Source organism: Ovis canadensis, chromosome 7 (genome assembly GCF_042477335.2).
Source record: "Ovis canadensis isolate MfBH-ARS-UI-01 breed Bighorn chromosome 7, ARS-UI_OviCan_v2, whole genome shotgun sequence".
In the NCBI taxonomy this organism is placed as follows: Eukaryota; Metazoa; Chordata; class Mammalia; order Artiodactyla; family Bovidae; genus Ovis; species Ovis canadensis.
In genome coordinates, this window is record NC_091251.1 from 92,511,849 (window position 1) to 92,535,572 (window position 23,724).

At 42.4% G+C, this 23,724-nt stretch overlaps 1 protein-coding gene and 1 pseudogene across 2 annotated transcripts in view; one reads left to right on the forward strand and one right to left on the reverse strand.

Annotated features, from left to right (window-relative positions):
• The window catches only part of ADAM21 (ADAM metallopeptidase domain 21), a 51,818-nt gene that overhangs the window by 16,766 nt on the left and 11,328 nt on the right, over positions 1–23,724 (forward strand). The window lies entirely within an intron of this gene.
• LOC138444245 (disintegrin and metalloproteinase domain-containing protein 21-like) lies at positions 6,084–6,715 on the reverse strand (annotated as a pseudogene).

Sequence of the window (23,724 nt, forward strand, 5' to 3'; positions counted from 1 at the left end):
AGTCCTTCCAAAGAACACCCAGGGCTGATCTCCTTTAGGATGGACTGGTTGGATCTCCTTGCAGTCCAAGGGACTCTCAAGAGTCTTCTCCATCACCACAGTTCAAAAGCATCAATTCTTTGGCGTAAGTAACTATAGCCTGGTGTTAATCTCCTGGTTGTAAATCGTGAAGCATCTGCTTTTACCCGAAGGTTGATGATGAAGTTAGGCTTTAGGGAAAAAAACACAAAAAAACACAACTTAGAGTATCCCTTTAATAATTTAGTTAAATCTTGTTAACAGTATAACATAACAGCAAAGGACTGCCTGGGAAGTGAGTCTTAGTAGCACAGACCTTAATAAAACTAGAATTTAATATTTAGTGAAACATAATTATTTCTAAAATTATGCTTTTTTATTAATCATAGCCGACTAGTTTGTTCTTAAAATAAGTTTGGTCCACTGACCATATAGGCTTTTTTTGTATTGACTGTCATAATTTTTCAGGAGTCTCAGACTAAATTCCCAAAGGCGTCTGAATGCCAAGAAGGTCATGCCAAAGGCCTGCCATCACATTTTTCTATCGGTCCCCCAGATATTTTGAGATATCTGTATTTTTTTAGGAGATGGTCTTTTTATTTATTTGATGAGGTTGTTCAGAACCCAAGTGTCTCCAGTTTCTGGAGGGACAAGGCAGAGAGTAAAGGAAAATGTTTGAATTTTACCCATAGGTGTAAAATACCAAATTGTTTTAAACCATAAGTAACTTGAGGAGAAGAGCTTCTTTATATCTGAAAGAAAAAAAGAAACCCACAAAGTTTATAAGCCAGTAAAATGTCAGACAAAAGTCATGAAAGTTGCAACCATATTTAGCAGTTCATTTAATCCCCTGTAATTAATCTTTGTTCTGTCTATGGGGTCGCACAGAGTCAGACACGACTGAAGCGACTTAGCAGCAGCAGCAGCAGCAGCAGCAGCTGCAGCAGCTGTTGCCCTTGCCTGATAATTGAGGATGATAGTCTAAAGAAGTTTGTAAAGTTTGTGTTAAGGCTTGTGTGATTGGTCCAGAGAAGTAGGTGCCTTGCTTACTGGAAATTATAGAAAGCATATCCCAAGTGGAAGACACATTGTTAAACATTTTGTCTGCATCAGGGCATTTACCCTGTGCAGGCAAATTTAAAAAAGATGAAAATAAAAAAACAATGAGGTTCATCAGGGAGCTGGGAAAAGCCAAGCAGCTGTCTTAGATTTCCCATAACCCTGACTGTTTGATTTACCCATTTTAAAATTCCTGATTTAGGAGTAGACTGTTGCCATGTTCTAAAGACATCAATACAGCAAAAGTCTTAATTTTTGTAGAAGCAGAATGAACTTTATCCACATGTGCCATAGTCTTCATAGACCATTGTGAAATAATGCTTATTTACTTTACAAAGTAACAAAAGATTTTAAAAACAAATATAAATGGCTTAAAGGTAAGGAAATTCACATAGTCTGTTATCAAAAGCCACATTCCAAGAAAACTTTCTTCTCTTAGGAGAGTGAAAACCAAATTCCAGTCTGATACCAGGTTATATTCACTGTGATAACAATAGTTATTCACTTAGTCAAAGTAACAAAAGATTTCAAAGGCAGTCAACATCTTAAGAAAACTGTACCATGCACCCAACTTTTCTTAAGCAACCACAAACTGTTCTTTATATTAGCACTCTGTAGTTGGTAAACATAAATCACCCAGAGCTCTTCATTTTATTTTCATTTTTTTTCCTTAAAAGTTTCTTCACATAAAGTGACTTTCCCTGTTGACAAATTTGCAATAGATGTAAGAAGAATGTTATACTTACTGTTGATGATTCTTAAGACCTGTCCATATTAATTAGATTAACTAACATTAATAGCAGGTCTTAATTTAATATTGAATATTTCCCAGTTCATGTGAACGTAAAATTCATTCAGTTTAATTTCCCTGTATTTAGAATTGTTTGATTTGTAAGCACTTTTCCTTAGGCCCATTAAATTAGAACTCATTTACAAAATAACCTCAGCAATAGGATTCAAAGACAAAGACACACACTGAGACGTAGATTACTCCACACAGAAAGAGATCTCATAGTTTTCCACTTGAGATTTTGTCTCTTTGCACTTGTATTTTCTTCCTTGGCTTAAAGTTCTACTAATCTGTCCAAGGCTGAAGTCTCAGGCAGTGTGGGCCGTGTATGTCAAGGATGTGATAACAGTTAACTTCAGGTTTTTCCCTAGGCATGTTTCTCAAGCCTGAAAGAAGCATTTTAACAAGCTAGCTTTCTCTAATTGCACATGCAAAAAGAACCGGTTTTGTAATTTCAAAAAGGTTTCATTTTGGCCAGTTTTCTCCAGAGTCTGAAGAATATTATGACCAGTCTTTTTCTTTCTGCATCATAGCCTCATAGCTAAAATTTAAATCAGAAAGTGCGGAAATTGGTTCAGATGACAGGTGCAGACTGACTGATAAGATGTCCCCGGAGGGTTGACTCTCTGGGGAGGTGGGGGCTTAGTCTGATCAGAAGAATTGGAAGGAGTAAGAAAACGTGTAGGAGTGGGGGCAGCTTGGTTTCCCTTCCTTCCTCACCACATGCCCTGAGAGGTAGGAGAAGTTAGAAGGAGATTTTTTTAGAATGTTCAGAGAGTTTTTTCAGGCTTCTGATTACAGACACAGTAGGGGATGGGGAGATAAGGCAGCAACAGAAAGACACATAGAGAAAGACACATGAGTCTTTCAGGTTTGGACTCTGACTTGCCGCCATGAAGGAGTTTAGTGTGCCAGTAAGAGGCCATTTTTCTTTGGCCTCTCAATTTGTGTTGGGGCTAGGAAAAGAAAATGAGCCTTTTCTTTTTGAGGTTTCCAGCATCAAATTTTTTTCCTGTTCCCCAGCAGCAGCAGAATGTAGCTGAGAGGTGAGTCTGAGGGAGTCTCCCTGCCTCTCCAAAACCCATTCTTAGCCTATATGCCCTAGAATGGGGGTGCTGAGAGTCACCAGCCATAGAAAGGAATCCCTTTTGTCCCAGGGAGCCCTCCCTGAAACTGAGACACCATGTGACTAATGGCACAAATGGCCGATTATCCCAACAATCGTGTCAGACAGTGAGAGGTAGCTCCTGAGTGTGCAGCTAAGGCACAGACTGTGAGACAAGATACCATGCAACTCGGGCAGGAAAAGATAGGAGAGAAAGAGATTACCAGAACCAACCTGGTGCCTCACCCTTTGGCAATTCCCTGAAACATGGAGGCACTTTTTAGAATGACTCAGAGGTGATCCAGGGATCATTACATCAGTTTCAGAGGAGGGGTCTCTAGTGCCTGCAGGATCTTGTCATGCCCTGTCAGAGTTGCCTCACTCCTAGGCTCCTCCACCCTCCCAGCAGGACAGACACCAGTAGCCTCCCTTATTTAAGGTACAGGCAGTTGCCTTTGGCAGTGTCCACACTGGGCAGTCTCCATCGATGTGCAAATTCCACCCAGATTTTGAAGGATGGAGATTATTGGAGCCAAGGGCCCATTACCTTGAGAAGCAGGGCTCCATAGAGAATACACAATAGGGCACTGCCCAGCAGAGCCATGAAGGCAGGCCACTTCAGAACCCCAGACTAGTAGAACCATTGCACATTATCTCAGCCACGGGCGTTCAGCTGTAGCCCATGAGCCTACAGTGTAGGCTACGCTCTGCAAAGTGATGGGGTAGGCCTCCAGGAGTTGTGGGTGTCCAACCCAGAACTGCCACGCCAGTGTGTCTGGAAGGCAAGACCTCCACTCCAGTGGGTCGGGGAGTGGGACAAAATCCCCAGTGTGCCTGGAGGGAGGAAAGAACATGGAACCAAAAAGGATTAATTATTCTGTTGCTTTAAGATTTTAGACACATGTGGAAACCAGCACTCCTTTCTTCCCTCCCGTTTCTCCCTTTTGGAATGGCAGTGTCTATCTTATGCCTGTCCCACCATTGTATTTTTGAAGCATATAATTTTGGTGACTTTTTACAAAAATTATTCAGGAAGTTCCCTGGTAGCCTAGTGGTTAGGATTCTAGGCTTTCACCGCTGTGACCCGGGTTCAATCCCTGATCAGGGAAATGAGATCCTACAAGCCACGCTGAGTGGCCGAGAAAAAATTATTCAGGAATATCCATATATAGTTGAAAGATAAAGATTGAGGCTTTGACAGAAGGTGGTTTGAATTTATCTGAGCCATTATGTGACGTCATCTTTTAATCATCTTTTCTTCCTATTCCCGTCAGGATCTCCTAATGCCCAGTGTAGCATCTCACTTATTTTTGAGTGATATAAAGTTCTGGAGACTTATAAGTCTGAGATAAGGATGCCATCATGTTTCAGGTTCTGACACGCGCTGTCTTCAGGGTTGCCAGCTGCCGAATCCTCCTTGTATCTCTGCATGGCTTAAAGAGACGTGTGTGTGTGTCCCATAATTTATTGCACCTTGAAGATCCTACAGCGTAGACTCCTCTCACAGGGGAGTGTCTTTTAGAGAACCATTATCTGTATGACTTGTTCATTTCCATTAACAGTGGAATCTTCCTCTTGGATTTCTCATTCTTGACTTACCATGTGTACGTATGGTAAAACACTGTACGTGGTGATGTGATGTGAGGGCTAGACACCCGAGGGCAGCATAACACGTTGAGGCTGCCCTTGTTAAAACACTGCAGGAAGCATGCTGCGGGAGAAGACCCCAAGGCCATAACATGATGCACCCCCATCAGATTTCCAAACTGGCAGTGACTCAGGCACATACCCACTACAGTCGTGGGAAGTCACCCACAGTTTTTAAAAATATTTTCTTTTCCACTTCCAAGGTAATCAAGGGAGGAAAAAGAGAAGTTACTATGTTATCAGAGAGTGGAAGGTATTTTGTTGAATAATATAAAGCATTTACAGTTTGGCACTGTGTCACCTTATATATGACAGGATGTTGTAATGAGACATATTGAATATTCCAGTAAAACTGTTGTGATTATAGCCTCTTTCTCCTAATAGACCCCCACATTTTTTCCAAATAAAAACTAACAGTATTTGAATATTGATATTTTTATTCCCATTTTGCCAAAAAGGAAAAACAGAACGCAAATAATCTACCTGGTCAGAAAAAAAGTTTATAACCAAAAAAAAAAAAAGTCACAAAAGAAAACAATAAGTCTTTATTCACCAAGAGCTGCTGCTGCTGCTAAGTTGCTTCAGTCGTGTCCGACTCATAGATGGCAGCCCACCAGGCTCCCCTGTCCCTGGGATTCTCAAGGCAAGAACACTGGAGTGGTTTGCCATTTCCTTCTTCAGTGCATGAAAGTGAAAAGTGAAAGTGAAGTCGTTCAGTCATGTCCAACCCTCAGCGACTCTTAGCAACTCCATGGACTGTAGCCCACCAGGCTCCTCCATCCATGGGATTTTCCAGGCAAGAGTACTGGAGTTGGGTGCCATTGCCTTGTCTGTCACCAAGAATTGTTGACTGCTAAAATCACTTAAGTTGGATATGTCAGTGGGATTTTACCAATAAAGTAATTCCTACAGTTACAGAATATTAAAAACATACAAAAGTGCCATTTTTATATACAGCGTAACTGAAATATAGTTTAACCAATGGTTTACAAGGTAGTCAAATACCACAACAGCAAACCATGGAAGGAGTCATAAATTATGTATTTTCTACACGTCTGAAAAGCTTTCAGCTGGGACCAATCTTGTGTTTTTATCTTTGAAGGATGACTGCTGTAAAATGACGATATTCATTAGCCTGCCCTCTAAAAGGCAATAAGCTTAATTTATAGAATGAACAAATGGACAAATTTTCTATTGTTCTTAAAGTATAATACAATTCCTTTGTTTAAGTGGATGGTATAGGAAGTGAAAACCCATTGTGTGGATCTGCCTCTTACTTCAGGGATGAGGGTACTGAGGCCCAGAGAAGGGCAGTAATTTGGTCAACTCAGCAAGGTCTCTGATTCCCAGTTCAGAGAGTCCAGGGCCTCTGGGATGGTCCTTTCCCCCTGAGTCATAACATTGTAACAGACTTGCTCTGGATGAGTATGTGATGAGTATGTAGAAGTTTGGAACTCTTGGATCCTATCTATACCTCAGGTCATTTTCTCTTCTTTTCCGGGAGATAAGGGTCACTTGTGTTGAATGGCTTTCCAGGGGATTGATCTCCGTACAGCAACTCTGAGATGCGCTCTTTGCACCTTCACCAAAAATCTCCCTGCACTGTCCATCATGGCTGTTGCAGCTCTTCTGATAGCAAAAGGCACTGTCACTACAGGGAATCCCGTCCTGCACATGGACATCTTCTGGGCACTGATGAGATGTCCCATTGTACCATTCTGGAAGGTCACATTCACTGATCTGAGGTCTACAGAGCTCCCCTGATGGCATGAACTTGCAGTCTTTGCAACAAAGCCCAAAAGCACAAGCAGCCCCAGGTCTTAGAGTGCAGTTCAACAGACAACAGGGATCTTGTTCACACTGCTTTATTGATCCACAGTCACACTGCTCTTCTCCTTCAATCACACCATTCCCACAGTGCTTCAGCATGAAGACTGCCCCTGGAATTGGCAGATTGTGCAGACATGATCCCTGGTTTAAAGTGGTCTATGTATATTCTGCATAGCTACAATTCGTGAATCTCTCTGCTGGCAACCTGATAGCATTCATGATGCAAACACTTTGTCCACACAGAATTCTTCATCATGCTGCATACCCAGTTCAGTTCAGTTCAGTTCAGTCGCTCAGTCGTGTTGGACTCTTTGCAACCTCATGGATTGCAGCACGCCAGGCCTCCCTGTCCATCACCAACTCCCGGGTTCACTCAAACTCAGTCCGTCGAGTCGGTGATGCCATCCAGTCATCTCATCCTCTGTCATCCCCTTCTCCTCCTGCCCCCAACCCCTCCCAGCATCAGAGTCTTTTCCAATGAGTCAACTCTTCCCATGAGGTGGCCAAAGTATTGGAGTTTCAGCTTTAGCATCATTCCTTCCAAAGAACACCCTGGACTGATCTCCTTTAGAATGGACTGGTTGGATCTCCTTGCAGTCCAAGGGACTCTGAAGAGTCTTCTCCAACACCACAGTTCAAAAGCGCTGGAAAAACCATAGCCTAACTCATGAGCTACAGTGAGAGCACACCAGCGGTCTTCTTTGAAATTATTAACTCTACAGTTGAGAAAAGGACAACATATTCCTGCCACATATGCTATAGCAAGGACACTAAGAAGTGAACCCTTAACGAAAATATGTACAGCATCATACTGTAGCTGGGAAAGACTGCTTTGTTTTCTCTGTCTTTATTAGTAATTTGTGTCATATCTCTCTGTTTTTAGTGTGGAAAGTTTATAAGTTTTATTGATATTTTCAAAGAACCAGCTTTGGTTTCATTGATTTTTCTCTATTAATTTTCAGTTTCATTATTTTCTGCTTTAATTTCTTCTCTTCTGCTCACTTTGGGTTAAATTAGGTAGCAGATTAATACAGACCTTCTTTCTAATATATGCAGTCAGTGTTATAAATTTTTGTAAATACTAAATACTGCTTTCACTGCACCCCATTAATTTTGAAAAGCTGTGGGATTTCCATCTTTGGAATTTGTTATGTTTCAGAATGTGTTCTACTTGGTAAATGTTACATGTGAGTTTTGGAAGAATGTGTTCTGTTGTTGAATGAAATATTTTATAAATGTCAGTTATATCCAGTTGATTGATGGAGTTGAGTTCATCTATATCCTTCCTTACTAATTTTCTGCTTGCTGGGTCTGTTGTTGTTGTTCACTTGCCCAGTCCTGTCTGACTCTTTGTGACCCCATGGACTGCAGCATGCCAGGCCTCCCTGTCCCTCACCATCTCCCCAAATTTGCCCAAGTTCATATTCATTGCCTTGGTGATACCATCCAGCCAGCTCATCCTCTGACACCTCAGTCTTTCCCAGAATCAGGGACTTTTTCAATGAATCATCTGTTCACATCAGATGACCAAAATACTGGAGCTTCAGCTTCAGCATCAGTCCTTCCTGGTTTGATTTCTTTGCTGTCCTAGGGACTTTCCGGAGTCTTCTCTAGCATCACAGTTCGAAGGTATCAATTCTTTGGTGTTCTGCCTTCTTTATGGTCCAGCTCTCACAACCATATGTGACCACTGGGAAGACCACAGCCTTGACTATATGGACCTTTGTTGGAAGAGTGATGTCTCTGCTTTTCAACACACTGTCTAGATTTGTCATTGCTTTTCTGTCAAGAAGCAATTGTCTTCTGATTTCACGGATGCAGTCACTGTCTGCAGTGATTTTGGAGCCCAAGAAGAGGAAATCTGCCACTGCTTCTACCTTTTCTCCTTTAATCTGCCATGCAGTAATGGGGAGAGATGCCATGATCTTAATTTTTTTTAATATTTAATCTTAAGCCGGCTCTTTCATTCTCCTGCTTCACCCTCATCAAGAGGGTCTTTTGCTGGGTTTACCAATCACTAATAGAGAGTTGACATCTCCAAATATAATAATGTATTTGTCAGTTTCTTCTTGCAGGTTTATAATTTTTTTCATTTAAGTATTTTGCTGCCCTGTTATTAGGGACATACACATTAAGGATTGTCATGCCTTTTGGAGAACTGACCACTTTATCATTATTTAGTGCTCCTTTGTATACCTGATCATTTTCCCTGCTCTGAGTTCTGCTTTGTTTGAAATTAATATAGCTATTCCAGCATAGTTTTGATTAGTGTTAGCTTAGTATCATTCTTCATCCTTTTACTCTTTATCAGTGTCTTAAAGTATGTTTCTTGTAGACAACATATAGCTGAGTCTTGTATTTTATATACTCTGATAGCTTCTTTCTTTTAAAATGTATATTCACATTTAAAGTGATTATTGATACATTTGGTTAATATCTACCATATTTATGTTTTCTGTTTATTGCTCTTGTTCTGTTTTGCCTTTTGTGGTTTTAATTCTGAAAAATTTTCTCATTCAAATGAAACCTACAAAACTTAGTTCCCTTGAGCCATTTTCCATCCCCTTTACAGTATAATTGTGTTAAATATTTCTTCTCTGTATATTGAGAACTACATTAGACAATATTATATTTGCTTTAGCTACTAAATATAATTTATAAAATTCAAGAGGAAAAAGAAAGTCCATTGTATTTACCCATATTTTAACTCTTCCATCATCCTTCTTCCTTCCTGATATTAAAAGATGTCTTGTTTTATAATTTCTGTTCTATTTCAAAAATTTTCTTTAGCCATTGTTTCAGGCAGGTCTGCTAGTGACAAATTCTCTTAATTTTCGTTCATCTGAGTATGTCTTGGTTTCCTTAGCATTCCTGACGAGTAATTTCAGTGGATATAAAATTCTGTATTGATATTTTAATTCTTGTGAAATATTTTGCTATTTCCTTCTGGCCTATGCGGTTTCTAACAAGAAATCTGCTATTTTTCAAATTGTTTCCCCCCTGGGAAGTAAGATTAGGCAATATAAAGTTTCTCTCAAAGTACTTTCAAGATTTTTTCTTTGTCTTTTAGTTTTCACAATATGATTATGATGTGTCCCGGCATGTTCCTTGGGTATATCCTGTTTGTGATTCTGAGCTTCTTGAACCTGTAGGCTATGACTTTTGCCAACTTTTAGAAATCTTCAGTCATTATTTGAGTACTTGGAATCCCTGCCCTATTCTTCTCTCCTTCTGCAACTTGGATAACATGAATCTTATATCTTTTGTTATAGTCCTAGAGGTTACACTTTTTTTTCCACTTTATTTTTTCCTCTCTGCTTTTCAGATTTAGTAGTAATTCTTTCTCTGTGTTCAGTTTCACTACTTATTTCCTCTGTTATTTTCCAGCCCATCCATTGACTTTGTGCCTTCAGATTTTGTATTTTTCAGTTATAAATTTCCATTATTTTCTTTTTAAAAATATCCTACACTTCTTTGGTAGGACTTTATTTTCCTGAAATTTTCTACTTTTTCCAATTGTTTTGATCATCCTTGTCATTATTCATTGGAACATTTTTATGTTGGCTACTTTAAAATTCTTACCAGGTAATACCAACATCTGCATCATCTCAGAGTTGGCATCTGTTGATCGTCTTTTCTCCTTCAAGTTGAAACTTCTATACTTCTTTATATGACAGGTGAATTTTCATTGTATTCTGAACATTTTGGCTGTTATATTTTGAGGCTTTATATCTTCTATAAATACGAGGACCCCTCTGACTGTGCACTAGCAGAAGAAGAGAAGTATTTCATTGTTATTGCTATGATGATACATGCTCAGGTCTCCATTCTGTTTCTGTTGATGTGCTGAGGAGAAGGGGAACCTCATATTGTTAAAAGTATGGAGCACATTAATTTCCCCTCTTGGTCTCTGCTGACAGCACCCTGACTGGGAAATTTAAGACTTCCACTGCCCAAGTGGCCTCCAGAAGCACTGTAATATAAGAGTCTCATTACTACATGGTGAGAATGAAAGTCCCAGAAGTCTATTTGGCCTTCCCTGACATCACCCCAATGAGGGGCGGTGGCTAAGGCACGTCATGAGCTGGGTGAGACTGGATATCTAATCTCCTCACTTGGCCTTTGCTTATGAGGATTCATGTGGGACTACAACTTTTCCCATTACATTTGGCTGGAGTAGGATGGTTATTTTCTATTAATGGAAAGTTTCTGTCTTTCCAGGCTGCTCATGTCTTGTTTCTTTGGCTAGAGAGAGCAGACTTGCTTGGGCCTTTGGTTAGTTTGTGTCTATTGCAGTCTAGCGCTAACAGCCTTTTCCACACTACAATGAGGGCAGAAAAAACTAGAAAGAAATCATCACCATGCTGTTCTTGGGTTCCAGCGTTTCTAGCTGGTCCATCATCTTTGCTCCACCTTTCTGAACCTTCTTATGTATGTTTTATATGTAAAGTACAGTGCTTTAACCAGCACTGAGCATAAGCAATAGGGAGACAAGTGTTTATTCTACCTTTTCTGGAACCAGAAGTCCTTAATACTATTTTAAAATGCATTACTCCCTGTTAAAGCAAGCAAGACCAAGTCAAAACTACTTTGGGAGATTTGAATTCTTTCTCACCTCTCAATCTCCTGGGATATTTTCTATTTGAAGCAGGTGCTCTAGTCTTCTTTCCTGAGTTGAATTTCTTTGCTCTGCTTACAGGTCCTACTTGTTTGTTACTAAAACATGATTGACTGTCTATAGTTTCCTACTTTCTTATCTCTTGGTTATATTTTCTTCATTGTTAATTACCTCATGCATAGGAGCAGACTTAATCCACTGAGTTTAGCTGTAGACAAACTCTTTTTTGTAATCTTCCCTTCCTAAGAAAGGGATATCTCCAGTTCTGTGTGGTTGAATGAAACAGTTTTATGAAAAGAAACATCTCAAACAGATTTCTGAGGAAATCAGCACGGCTAGAAAGAACTTTTCCTGAGAGTAAACAGAAGGGGACTGTCACTAAAAATGCTTCTAATTGATAATTATTTCATAGAGCTCTGAATCCAGTTAAATTAGGAGGTGGCAAGACTCATTTATCCAATAATCCTCTTAAAATAGGATCTACCCAGATTTAGTATTTTATTGACTCAGTTTTTTCTATGCAATATTTATAGAGTTGAAATCATTTTAGAGATGATCTATTTTGCCAAATTTTATGCTCTAAATTATCTACCAAATCATTTTGAATGTGTTTTTTTATCAAAATATTACAGTTTAATAGGAGATGCAACTTTTAAAACTTGTATACAAAACAAAATAGCAAAGTTATAAATTATATAATTTTAAAATATGTTGAATATGGTAATTATAAGGAGAATTATAGAATATCAATGTTGTCTATATTATTTAGAAAATATGTAATATCTTGACCTACAATGTTAGTATAATTTAACCCAACAGTGAAAAGTGATTAAACAATCTGGCCAATACAATAGCATGGGTAAAACGATGAAGCAGAAATGAATCTACACAAATTGGAGGTGAAGAGGCTATCTAATTTCAATTATAGTGAAGTCAGACATAAATTTGTATAGAAATGGTGGGGCCAGAGCAAGACATTCTTGAGAGCCAGTTGTTTCTGGAGAAGTGAAAGATCCTTGTTGCTAAGCAGCTAAGTCTAGAATTTTGTCACCTGAGAGACAAGAGCGGCAAAGCTTATGTTTCCCTTTGTTATGTGAGGTCTCAACTACCTATCTTGGTTCACTGATAAGTCTGGTACAAATTATCTTGAAGAAAAAAAGCATGGAAGCTACTGTTACTTCTGTTGGTAAGTCATTTATCAAGTTTGCCTCTAAGCATAATTTTGTAATCAGAATAGTATGTTGAATAATGTAAAGATTCTTAACTTTGGGTGTTTTTCCTTTTAAAAGATGCAAGAGACTTTAGCATGAGAAGGTCGGGCTATGTTGCAGCTAGGGTTTGCCTAAGACTGAGGGGGTTGCTGTGATGTGGGACTTTCAGTTTCTAAACAAGATAGTACTGGGCAAAGCAGGATAAGTTGATTACCCAAGTTGCTAGTAAAGAACAGGAAAATAGGAAAAAGTAAAGTTGAGAGTAGGAAAAATTTATAGACTCGGTGCTTTAGTAGATAGGAGATATGATCTGGAATAGAAGATAAGGGCTAATACCTGAATCTCAGGCAGGATCACTCTTCCAATATGACTGGAATATGGAGTAGGGTAGAGAAGTAAAAGAAATGGGCATGCATTCATATAGGTGTGTAACAATGAAAATCCTAAAAATCATTTTGTCTTTGAATTTGGCATCAGTATGAATATTTTTTTTCACTCTGTTCTGGAGTAAGAAATTCATTTTGTATTATGAACCAGTGGCCACACATATAAAAATACCCACAAAATGTGTGCATCATTCGCGTATGAATTGCTAAGGAACTTCTAGGCACGTCCTCTGATACTTTAACTCAATTTTCTAAAAGATAAAAACTTCATGTCAAGAACCATTTAATTGACTTCATGACTCTAATGAATCAGTGACAGAGTGTATTCAAGCATAATAGAGTAAGAGAAATGATGGGTAGGTAAAGGTTTTCAGAAATTTGAAATAGCTGTGGGGAAAAATTAAGAGATGATAAAAATATATGGAGGAGGGCTATTGTCTACTCCAAGTTTCCAGTAATTATAGAGAATATGGATTTTTAATGGCACCACTTCACAGTATTAACATTTAGAATGACGTTTGTTATGCACCGAGCCCATCTCTCCAAACCAACCGAGAGAGTGAACAAGTCCATCGTGGTAATGCAAAGGCAAGAAGGGAATTTTTATTTCTAGCGCTCTAGGGCTCAAGCCTCATCCGACGCAGCGGAATCAGACGAGAGCCCCGAACAAAGCAGTATGGCGGTTTATACACAGTCAGCTCTTTGTCTCAGTTACAGGGTACTTGGCGATACCTGATTGGACAGGCAGAATGAGCCCATGCAACGCCTTCCTTATGCTATCGCATATAGAAATCTTTCCTTATTTGGTTAAGGAATGTTCTTCAAGAAAACAGGAAACATGACTCAGGTCCCCGGCACTGTTATGCACCTCATTGAGCCGACCACCCTGCCTAACATTCCCCCCTGTTCTTAGATCATGCAGAGGAATCCTCGTCTGGGTCCTGAGATACTGTTTGATATTGCTGCTGAAGCACGAACAGCTGTACTGTATTAATGCACTCTTTTACAAAGGCTACAAGTCTATTGATAATACAAGGACCAAACGTAAGCATTATTAGAAGGATTATCAGGGGTCCTAGCAGGGTAGAGATTAAAGTAGTCAGCCAGGGGGATTGTTAAAACCAGGACTCAAACCATCCCTGTTGAGCCTCACGCTCTCGTTTACGCTGGGCTAGCCCCTCTCTCACTTTGGCCATGGATTCCCTAACTATTCCAGTATGGTCTGCATAAAAACAACATTCTTCTCCTAGGGCGGCACAAAGTCCCCCCTGTTACAGAAATAGCAGATCTAGCCCTCTTCTATTTTGCAAAACTACTTCAGACAGGGAAGTTAAAAATGACTCTAAATGACTAATAGACCGTTCTATACGAGTGATCATATACTGATCTATACGAGTCTTCATCTATGGCTGCTCTTAAGAGTTAAATCCTTGACTTTGCATGGACAAAGCTGTTATTCCAGTTCCCGCCCGGCTATTCCCAGACCGAATATAGTTGCTATGGTTATGGCAGTAATGGGCTCTCTCTTAACTTTATAAGCTCTTTCTTGTTGATTAAGAGTCAATTTGTGGGCCCAATAATCATATACAGCTTCTTCTGGTTGATACAGTATCTTTGGTATCACAGCCACCATAACACAAAATTCTTTTTTAGGATCAAAAATGGAGCTGTGTACACAGGGAGTCAACCCAGTGTGAGAGCACACCCACCATCCTCCCATCTGTGGAACTGACCACCTGGCTACAGGCAGACTCATGAGTTCAACAGTAAGGGCACACACTGAGGATCTGTCTGGCGGCACTTTGCCCATACATAGTCCCTTTCCCCACACTTCTCTCATTGTAAGGCCTACTTTTCATTCTCCCCATCGACACTGGGGAGGATCGGTGCCGTTGGCCAGGTCGTAAGAGGCGTTGAGGCCTACTGCCTCATAATAAGGGGGAATTAAGTTGTAACATAACCAACAGGATTTAGTTGCCTCAGGATGGGTTTGATTTAAGGTAGCATAAGCTGCCTTTGCTAATTTCCATAGTGGATCTGTTTGTCCAAGTTTAGCAAGGGGGCTCGCCTCTGGGTCCTTTGTTGGTCCCTGGGATGTAGGGAGGGAGGTTGTCGGGTAGAGAGTTGCATGGACCTGTTCAACGGGGTTTGGACTGATACTATACATTTGTACCGGTTCTAAAACTTGACTCACAACAATGATCCCGTTATAAGTAGTCAGGTCATTTCTGGTCTGAAGTCCCCATGATATCCCATTGACCCAGGTCTTCTCTCTCTTTTTTTTTTTTTCCTTTGTCAATGTTAAACCTTATTTTTACCTGGGCAAAGTTATGATCCTTTTCCCAATCAGAGTATGGAGGTACGGGTCCTACAAATGAGAAGTTAAGCAAGTCCCAATTTCCTACATCCCACCGTCTATACCCTGGAGTCTCCGACCCATCATTAGAAGTTACACAGTCCTAAGATTTACAATAAGAGTCCTGTATCCCCCCACAGATCTTCCAGTTGTGCCTGGGTGCACCTGGGCATGCCCAGAATGCATGATTCCGGAGGTAGCCCCCTTTCCAAGGTACATTTACCACCGGCTTAAGGTCAAAGTATAAGTCTGGCCACCAAGTATTTGGTGGATGTATTGCAGTGGTGGAGTTAATGTTAACCATCTCACGTGTTAGTCCATTTTGCAGTTTCCAGGAGATTTTGACGGGTTGGTGCGGGTTCACGCTGGCAGCTTCGGAGCAGAGTAACATGGTCATCCATAAGATGGTCCAGACGAGTTGCCTTGGTCCTGTCGATGACGCCGGAGCTTCAGCCTCAGGGGGTTGGACGGGTGCAGAGACGCTTCCCATTCTTTTTTAGCGTCTTCCTGCTCTGCTGAAGTAGCTGGGCGTACGTGGTTGCAATGCACCCAAGACCTGATACTGTCGACCTTTAGGGCAGTTGGGGTGGTAAGAAGAACAACATAAGAACCCTTCCATTTAGGTTCTAGTGCCTTGGTGTGGTGCCTTTTGACCCACACCCAATCTCCGGGGCCGATGTTATGTGAGGGGATAGTCCCCTTGTTTTGACCCTCATGTATTTCCCGGAGCAGTTTCCAGACGCGAGAATGCACTTTGCCCAAAGCCATCAAAGCCTCCTGGAATTACCCCAAAGTAGGAGGTGGAAGTTTCTTTCCTTCAAATATTGGACATACAGGGGGAGGTCGCCCATACAGAATTTCAAATGGGGTCAGATTAAGCTGATAAGGAGTATTACGTGCGCGAAAGAGGGCGAAGGGAAGGAGAGTCACCCAGTCCCCGCCAGTCTCTATAGCCAATTTAGTTAAAGTTTCTTTTAGGGTCCGATTCATTCTTTCAACTTGCCCTGAGCTCTGTGGGCTGTATTCACAATGTAATTTCCATTTGGTCCCTAGAGCCCGGGCAAGGTTCTGAACTATTTGGCTCACAAAAGCAGGTCCATTATCAGAGCCAGTAGTCACTAGCAGGCCAAACCTGGGAACTATTTCTTCTAAAATCTTTTTAGCCACTACCATTGCAGTTTCTCCCTTAGTAGGAAAAGCTTCTACCCACCCTGAGAAGGTATCTACCAACACTAACAAGTACCGGTAACCATACTTGCCTGTTCTTACCTCGGTGAAATCTATTTCCCAGTGCTGCCCTGGCCCTTTTCCCCGATACCTCAGTCCTGCGTGTTGCCTCTTTCCTGGCCTCATCTGTTGACATGCCTTACAAGCATGTACTATGTTCTTCACAGTTGTTTGGTGCCGGGGAAATCGCAGGCGCGCAGTTTGAAAAAGCATCAGAGTCTTTTTCTCTCCCAGATGAGTAGACGAGTGTAGATGCTCACACAGTTGCCGTCCCAACTGAGCAGGGAGTATCAAGTAACCATCAGAGTCTCGGTACCATCCATCCTCTCCTTGTTGGAGGTAGGGACGTTCCTGGATCCAGGCAAGGTCTGTGGATGAATACTTAGGGGTTGGGGGCAAAGTTCCCATACCTGGGGGTGGAAATCCGATTGCCAACACCGGAGCGATGAAATCTTCATCAGCCGCTTTTCGAGCCGCCAGATCTGCGCCACGATTTCCTCGTGCCATGGGGCTGTCCCCTTTTTGATGTCCAGGTACATGTACTATTGACACAGCCCGAGGCAACTGCACAGCCTCCAGAAGTCGACGGATTTCTGGCAAGTTTTTAATCTCTTTTCCTTCAGCTGTCAAAAACCCCCGTTCCCGATATATCGGGCCCTGGATGTGTACCGTGCCAAAAGCATAGCGACTGTCAGTGAAAATAGTTATTCTTTTTCCTTTGGCTCTCTCTAATGCCTGAATCAGGGCAATTAACTCTGCTCTTTGTGCTGAGGTGTCTGGGGAAAGAGTCTCCGCCCATATCGTCCGTCCAGAATCATCTACCACTGCGGCCCCCGCCCGTCTCTGTCCATCTTTTACATAGCTGCTTCCGTCTGTAAACCATATTAGCTCACTGTTAGCCAGTGGCGTATCTGTTAAGTCCTTCCATATTGCCATTACCCCGGCCAGTATCTCATTGCAATCGTGGAGGGGGCTATCCCCCTCCGGATTGGGCTAAAGAGTAGCTGGATTTAGAGTGCAGAGCGTTTGAAAATGAATCCGTGAGGTGTCAAGTAGCAGGGCCTGGTAGTGTGTCAGGCGGGCATTGGAAATCCATTTACCCGGGGGTTGTTTCAGAACTCTCTCTATAGCATGAAGAGTGTAGACCAAGAGTCTCTGTCCATAAGTCAGTTTATCAGCATCATGGACTAGGAGCGCGGTGGCCGCGATGATTTGGAGGCAAGGTGGCCATCCGGCTGCCATTGGGTCCAATTTCTTGGAAAGCTATGCTATGGGACGCTTCCAAGGTCCCCACTTCTGTGTTAGTACCCCTTTTCCTATCCCTCGCCTTTCATCTGTAAATAATTGGAAAGGCTTAGATGGGTCAGGAAGGGCAAGGGCAGGAGCTTCCAGCAAGGCACGCCTGAGCTCCTGAAAGGCCGTTTTCATTGACTCAGTCCATTTCCAGTTTTTGTTTTCTTTCGTCCCTTCATACAGGGGCCTGGCCTTTTCTGCAAACCCCAAGATCCATAATCGGCAATATCCCACAGAAATTCTCTCACTTGTCTAGGGTTGGCCGGCTCAGGGATCTGGAGGATGGTTTCTTTCATAGCCTGTGTTAGCCACCTCTGGCCCTGTTTTATCTTATAACCGAGGTATGTAACCTCTTGCTTAGCAATCTGGGCCTTTTTGGCACTGGCCCTGTAACCTAAAGTCCCCAAGGTTTGGAGAAGGTCACCTGTTGCCTCTTGGCACTCTTTTTCCGTAGTCGCTGCCAGCATAAGGTCATCAACATATTGTAATAAAACAATGGTAGGGTGTTCAACCCGATACTCACGGAGGTCTTCATCCAAGGCCTCATTAAACAACGTGGGTGAGTTTTTGAAACCCGTTTTTGAGACCCTGTGGTAAGCGAGTCCACGTCAGCTGCACAGGAGTCTGACCACTGTCTTCCTGCCATTCGAAGGCGAAGATCTCTTGGCTTGCAAGGGCAAGAGGCAGACTGAAAAAGGCATCTTTTAAATCTAAAACAGTGTACCAAACGTAGCTTGGTGGCAAGCTGCTTAGCAATGTATAAGGGTTAGGAACCATAGGATGAATGTCACTCACCCGTTTGTTGACTTCTCGCAGGTCTTGAACCGGTCTAAAATCAGTTCCCCCAGGCTTCTTTATGGGAAGCAGGGGAGTGTTCCATGGGGACCGGCACTTTCTCAAAACCCCAGCGTCTATGAGGCGTTGTATGTGAGGAGTAATTCCTTGCCGAGCTTCTTGACTCATGGGATACTGCTGCACTCTCACCGGTGTGGCACTGGCTTTCAGTTCCACAATAATAGGGGGCCTCTGTTTGGCCAGTCCCATTCCTGCTGTTTCAACCCAGGCCTGAGGGTATCTCCGAACCCATGGCTGTACTTCGGGACTTATTGTCGCTGGGGCCTCTGGCAAGTACAGTCTGTATTCATCCTTTAATGCCAGAGACAAGACCTGAAGAGGATGCCCGGTTCCATCTAAAACTGACACTTGCCCGTGGTCGAAATGAATTTGGGCATTTACTTTAGACAGTAAATCTCTTCCCAGCAAGGGTGCTGGACACTCAGGTATCACCAGAAAGGAATGGGTCACTTGGTGGGTCCCCAAGTTCACATGCCATTTTGTAGTCCATCCATATCGCTTAGTCCCAGTTGCTCCCTGCACCCAGCTACTTTTCTTAGACATGGGTCCATCTCTTTGGTTTAAGACTGAGTATTGAGCTCCTGTATCCACCATGAAGCCAACCAGTTTCCCCTCCACATTTATAGTTACCCAGGACTCGGGAAGGGGCGTCGAGCCCTGACCCCCCCTAGTCACTATCCTCACCCACGTAGAGGATATGACTGTCAGGAGAGGGAGTATCGTTCTTGGGATTTTGGGGCCCCTCTTTTAGGTTTTTCTTGGGGCATTTATCTTTCCAATGTCCAATCTCCTTACAAAACGCACATTGGTTTTTTCCAAGCTTGCGCCTTGCAGGTTTTTCCTCAGTCTTTGAGTCTAGCTTTTTCCCTTTTTGGAACCTATTTTTGTTTTCAATTCTGGTGAAAAATATCTGAGCCAGCTCTTGTTGGTTCTTACGGTTTTCTTCAGCTCTAAATTCTCTTTCTTCCCTTCTAATGCGATCCTCTCTCTCCTCTGGGGTCTCTCTATGATTGAAAACTCTATCTGCTGCCCTCACTAGATCTTGCAGGGACTGTTCACCCAACCTCTCTATCTTTTGTAACTTTCTCCTAATATTGGGGGCTGCCTGATTCACAAATGCTAGCATAACTGCTGCTCGAGACTCATCTGCCTGTGGGTCCGTAGGAGTATACTGTCTAAAAGCTTCCATTATCCTTTCAAGGAAGGCTGCCGGGCTCTCATTTGGCTCTTGCCTCACTGAATTTACCTTGGCCAAATTAGATGGCTTTCTGGCGGCCGCTCTAAGGCCAGCCATGAGAGTCTGACGGTACACTCGGAGACGCTCCCTACCTTCAGCGTGTTCAAAGTCCCAGTTGGGTTGCACCAAGGGGAACCCCTCTTCAATGAGGTGAGTCTGTATTGTGGGCCTCCCATCCAACCCTGGCACATTTTTCCGGGCTTCTGACAGGATCCGTTCGCGCTCTTCTATAGTAAAAAGTACCTGTAACAGTTGCTGACAATAAGATCAATAAGATCCTGCGGTTTCTCAGAGAAAGAGGGAGTTTGAGTCTTCCAATTGTACAAATCACTAGTGGCAAAGGGCCAATACTGATATGTCCATTCCCCACCCTCTCTGGCTGGCCCCGCCCAGACCGGAAACGCATGAACAGTGGAGGAGGGTATTTCCGGGCCTTCTTCTTCCGCTGCACTGGCCATTTCCCTTGCTCTTCCCCAAGTTCCCTGGGCAGGGCCCCCTTCTCTAGGAGGAGCCGAGGGCTCAGCCCTCCTCCGGGCTTCTCCCGATGAAACTTGTGGAACCTGTGGAAGCAAGGGCTGATGTGGATCCGTGTACGGGGGTGGGAACAACTCAGTTTCCAGGTCAATCAGGTTAGGATACAGAGAAGAAGATTCCTGGAACACCGGCTTAGGTCGCTTTTTGTCCTGTTTTTCTTCTTTTTCTTCAGAAGCTTTCATGACTAGCACCTGTGGGTTTAGCGAGGTTGGAGTCGGGGAAGAGGGACGGGGAGGTTTAGGAGGTTTAGAAGGAGCGAGAACAAAGGGTTTAAGCCATTCCAGCAGGTTTCTCACTAGATCCTGCCAGACCAGAATGTAGGGAGTCTGGTCTGGGTGCCCGGCAGGACTAGGGGTAAGCACCCTCTCTTTAACTGCCTGGATAATTTGGGGATTGAAGGTTCCCTCTTGTGGCCATCCGACGTCAAAGGTGGGCCACTCAGCGGAACAGAAAGTCACCAGTTTGCTCTTCTTTACCAGTAACGAAAGAGTCTGAGCTCTAGACTTAAAATCAGAAAAATGGTCAGTCATCAGAGACAGCAGAATAGAAGTAGATTGCCCCATGGGTACAGAGAACATGGACAATGACACGGACAATGACTCACACAGACAGTGCCGGCACACAGAGTCACAAAAATGACACAACAAACAGATTCCAACTCTCAATATTACTTTCAGTCTCCTTTATAGCACTAGAGACCCCTTCTCTATTTGCAAGTGTCTTACCGTCAGGACATCCTCAGTGCCAGCTGCCCTCCCGGTTCGCTACCAGGGACCCAGCCTTACACTGGGCTTGCCTCTTCACCTTACACCTAGATGCCTCCCCAGTACGATACTGGGCCCTGGACTTAATCTAGGCCTCTGCACTGCTAGCACCGGTGCTCAGAGCTCTCAACTCCTAACGAGATTATTCCCTTCTACCAGGAGAGTTGTCCTCCCCGGTAGGCCGGAGATCCCAGATTAGCCCCCAAATGTTATGCACCAAGCCTGTATCTCCAAACCAACCGAGGGAGTGAACAAGTCCACCGTGGTAATGCAAAGGCAAGAAGGGAATTTTTATTTCTAGTGCGCTAGGGCTCAAGCCTCATCCGACGCAGAGGAATCAGATGAGAGCCCCGAACAAAGCAGTATGGCGGTTTATATACAGTCAGCTCTTTGTCTCAGTTACAGGGTACTTGGCGATACCTGATTGGACAGGCAGAATGAGCCCATGCAACACCTTCCTTATGCTATCGCATATAGAAATCTTTCCTTATTTGGTTAAGGAATGTTCTTCAAGAAAACAGGAAACATGACTCAGGTCCCCAGCGCTGTTATGCACCTCATTGAGCCAACCACCCTGCCTAACAATGTTCTTTTAGGAGTTTGGGTCTATGAGGTCCTAGAAATAATGAGGACAAGGATTATGACAAAGATACTTTGAAGAGTTTTCCTATGCCCTGCTCTCAAGATGAGCAGAATAAGACATAGGTTGTTTGTTCAGCCTCAGTTCAGTTCAGTTCAGTCGCTCAGTAGTGTCCGACTCTTCACGACCCCATGAATTGCAGCACGCCAGGCCTCCCTGTCCATCACCAACTCCTGGAGTTCACTCAGATTCACGTCCATCGAATCAGTGATGCCATCCAGCCATCTCATCCTCTGTCGTCCCCTACTCCTCCTGCCCCCAACCCCTCCCAGCATCAAAGTCTTTTCCAGTGAGTCAACTTTTCGCATGAGTTGGCCAAAGTACTGGAGTTTCAGCTTCTACATCAGTCCTTCCAAAGAAATCCCAGGGCTGATCTCCTTCAGAATGGACTGGTTGGATCTCCTTGCAGTCCAAGGGACTCTCAAGAGTCTTCTCCAACACCACAGTTCAAAAGCATCAATTCTTCGGCACTCAGCCTTCTTCACAGTCCAACTCTCACATCCATACATGACCACAGGAAAAACCATAGCCTTGACTAGACGGACCTTAGTCGGCAAAGTAATGTCTCTGCTTTTGAATATGTTATCTAGATTGGTCATAACTTTTCTTCAGGGCAGCTCAATATAAAAAAAAGTAACAATAAAAAATGAATGGAAGATCTAAACAAATACTTCTCTAAAGAAGACATACAAATGGCTAAAAAGCATATGAAACGATGCTAAAAGTGAAAGTCCCTCCGTCATGTCTGACTCTTTGTGACCCCATGTATGGAATTCTCCAGGCCAGAATACTGGAGTGGGTGGTCTTTCCCTTCTCTGGCAAATCTTCCCAACCCACGGATCAAACCCAGTCTCCCACGCTGAAAGAGGATTCTTTACCACCTGAGCCACAAGTGAAGCCCTGAAAAAATGCTAAACATCAATAATTATTAGAGAAATAAAACTCAAAACTACAATGAGGTGTAATTTCACACTGGTCACAATGGTCATCATCAAAAAAATCTACAAACCGTAAATGCTGGAGACAGTGTAGAGAAAAGGGAATCCTCCTACACTGTTGGTAGAAATGTACATTGGTACAGACACTATGGAGAACAGTACAGAGTTCATTAAAAAACTTAAAATAGAGCTATGGTATGATCCAGCAAGCCCATTCCTGGGCATATATTTTGGGAAAAAACCCTAATTTGAAAAGACACATGCACTTCAATGTTCATTGCAGCACTATTTACAATAGCCAAGACATGGAAGTAGCCTAAATGTTCATCAAGAGAGAAGTGGGTAAAGAAGATGTATATATATATATATATATGGCCGGGATATTACTCGGCCATAAAAAAGAATGAAGCAATGCCATTTGCAGCAACATAGATGGACCTAGAGATTATCATACTAAGTGAAGTAAGTCAGATAGAGAAAGACAAAAATCGTATAATATCACTTGTATGTGGAATCTAAAAAGTAGTTAAAATGAACTCATTTACAAAACAGAAATAGACTCACAGACTTTGAAAACAAACTAATAGTTATCAAAGAGAAAACATGGCAGGGCTGTAAATTAAGAGTTTGGGATTAATATATATATATGCTATTATATATAAGGGTTTCCCTCATAGCTCAGTTGGTAAAGAATCCATCTGCAATGAAGGAGACCCCAATTTGATTCCTGGGTCAGGAAGATCCACTGGAGAATTCTTGTGGATTCTTGGGCTTCCCTTGTGGCTCAGCTGGTAGAGAATCCACCTGCAGTGTGGGAGACCTGGGTTCAATCCCTGGGTTGAGAAGATCCCCTGGAAAAGAGAAAGGATACCCACTCCAGTATTCTGGCCTGGAGAATTCCATGGACTGTATAGTCCATGGAGTCCCAGAGAGTCAGACACAACTGAGTAACCTTCACTTTCACTTACTATATAAAATAGACAACTAAAAGGACCTATTGTATAGTACAGGAAACTCTACTAAATCTTCTGTAATAACCTATATGGGAAAAGAATCTGAAAAAGAATGGATACGTGTGTGTGTGTATATATATATATATATATATATATATATATATATATATATATATATAAATATAAATGAATCACTTTGCTATACATCTGTAACTAACACAGCCTTGTATATCAACTATACCCTATTATAAAATAAAAATTAA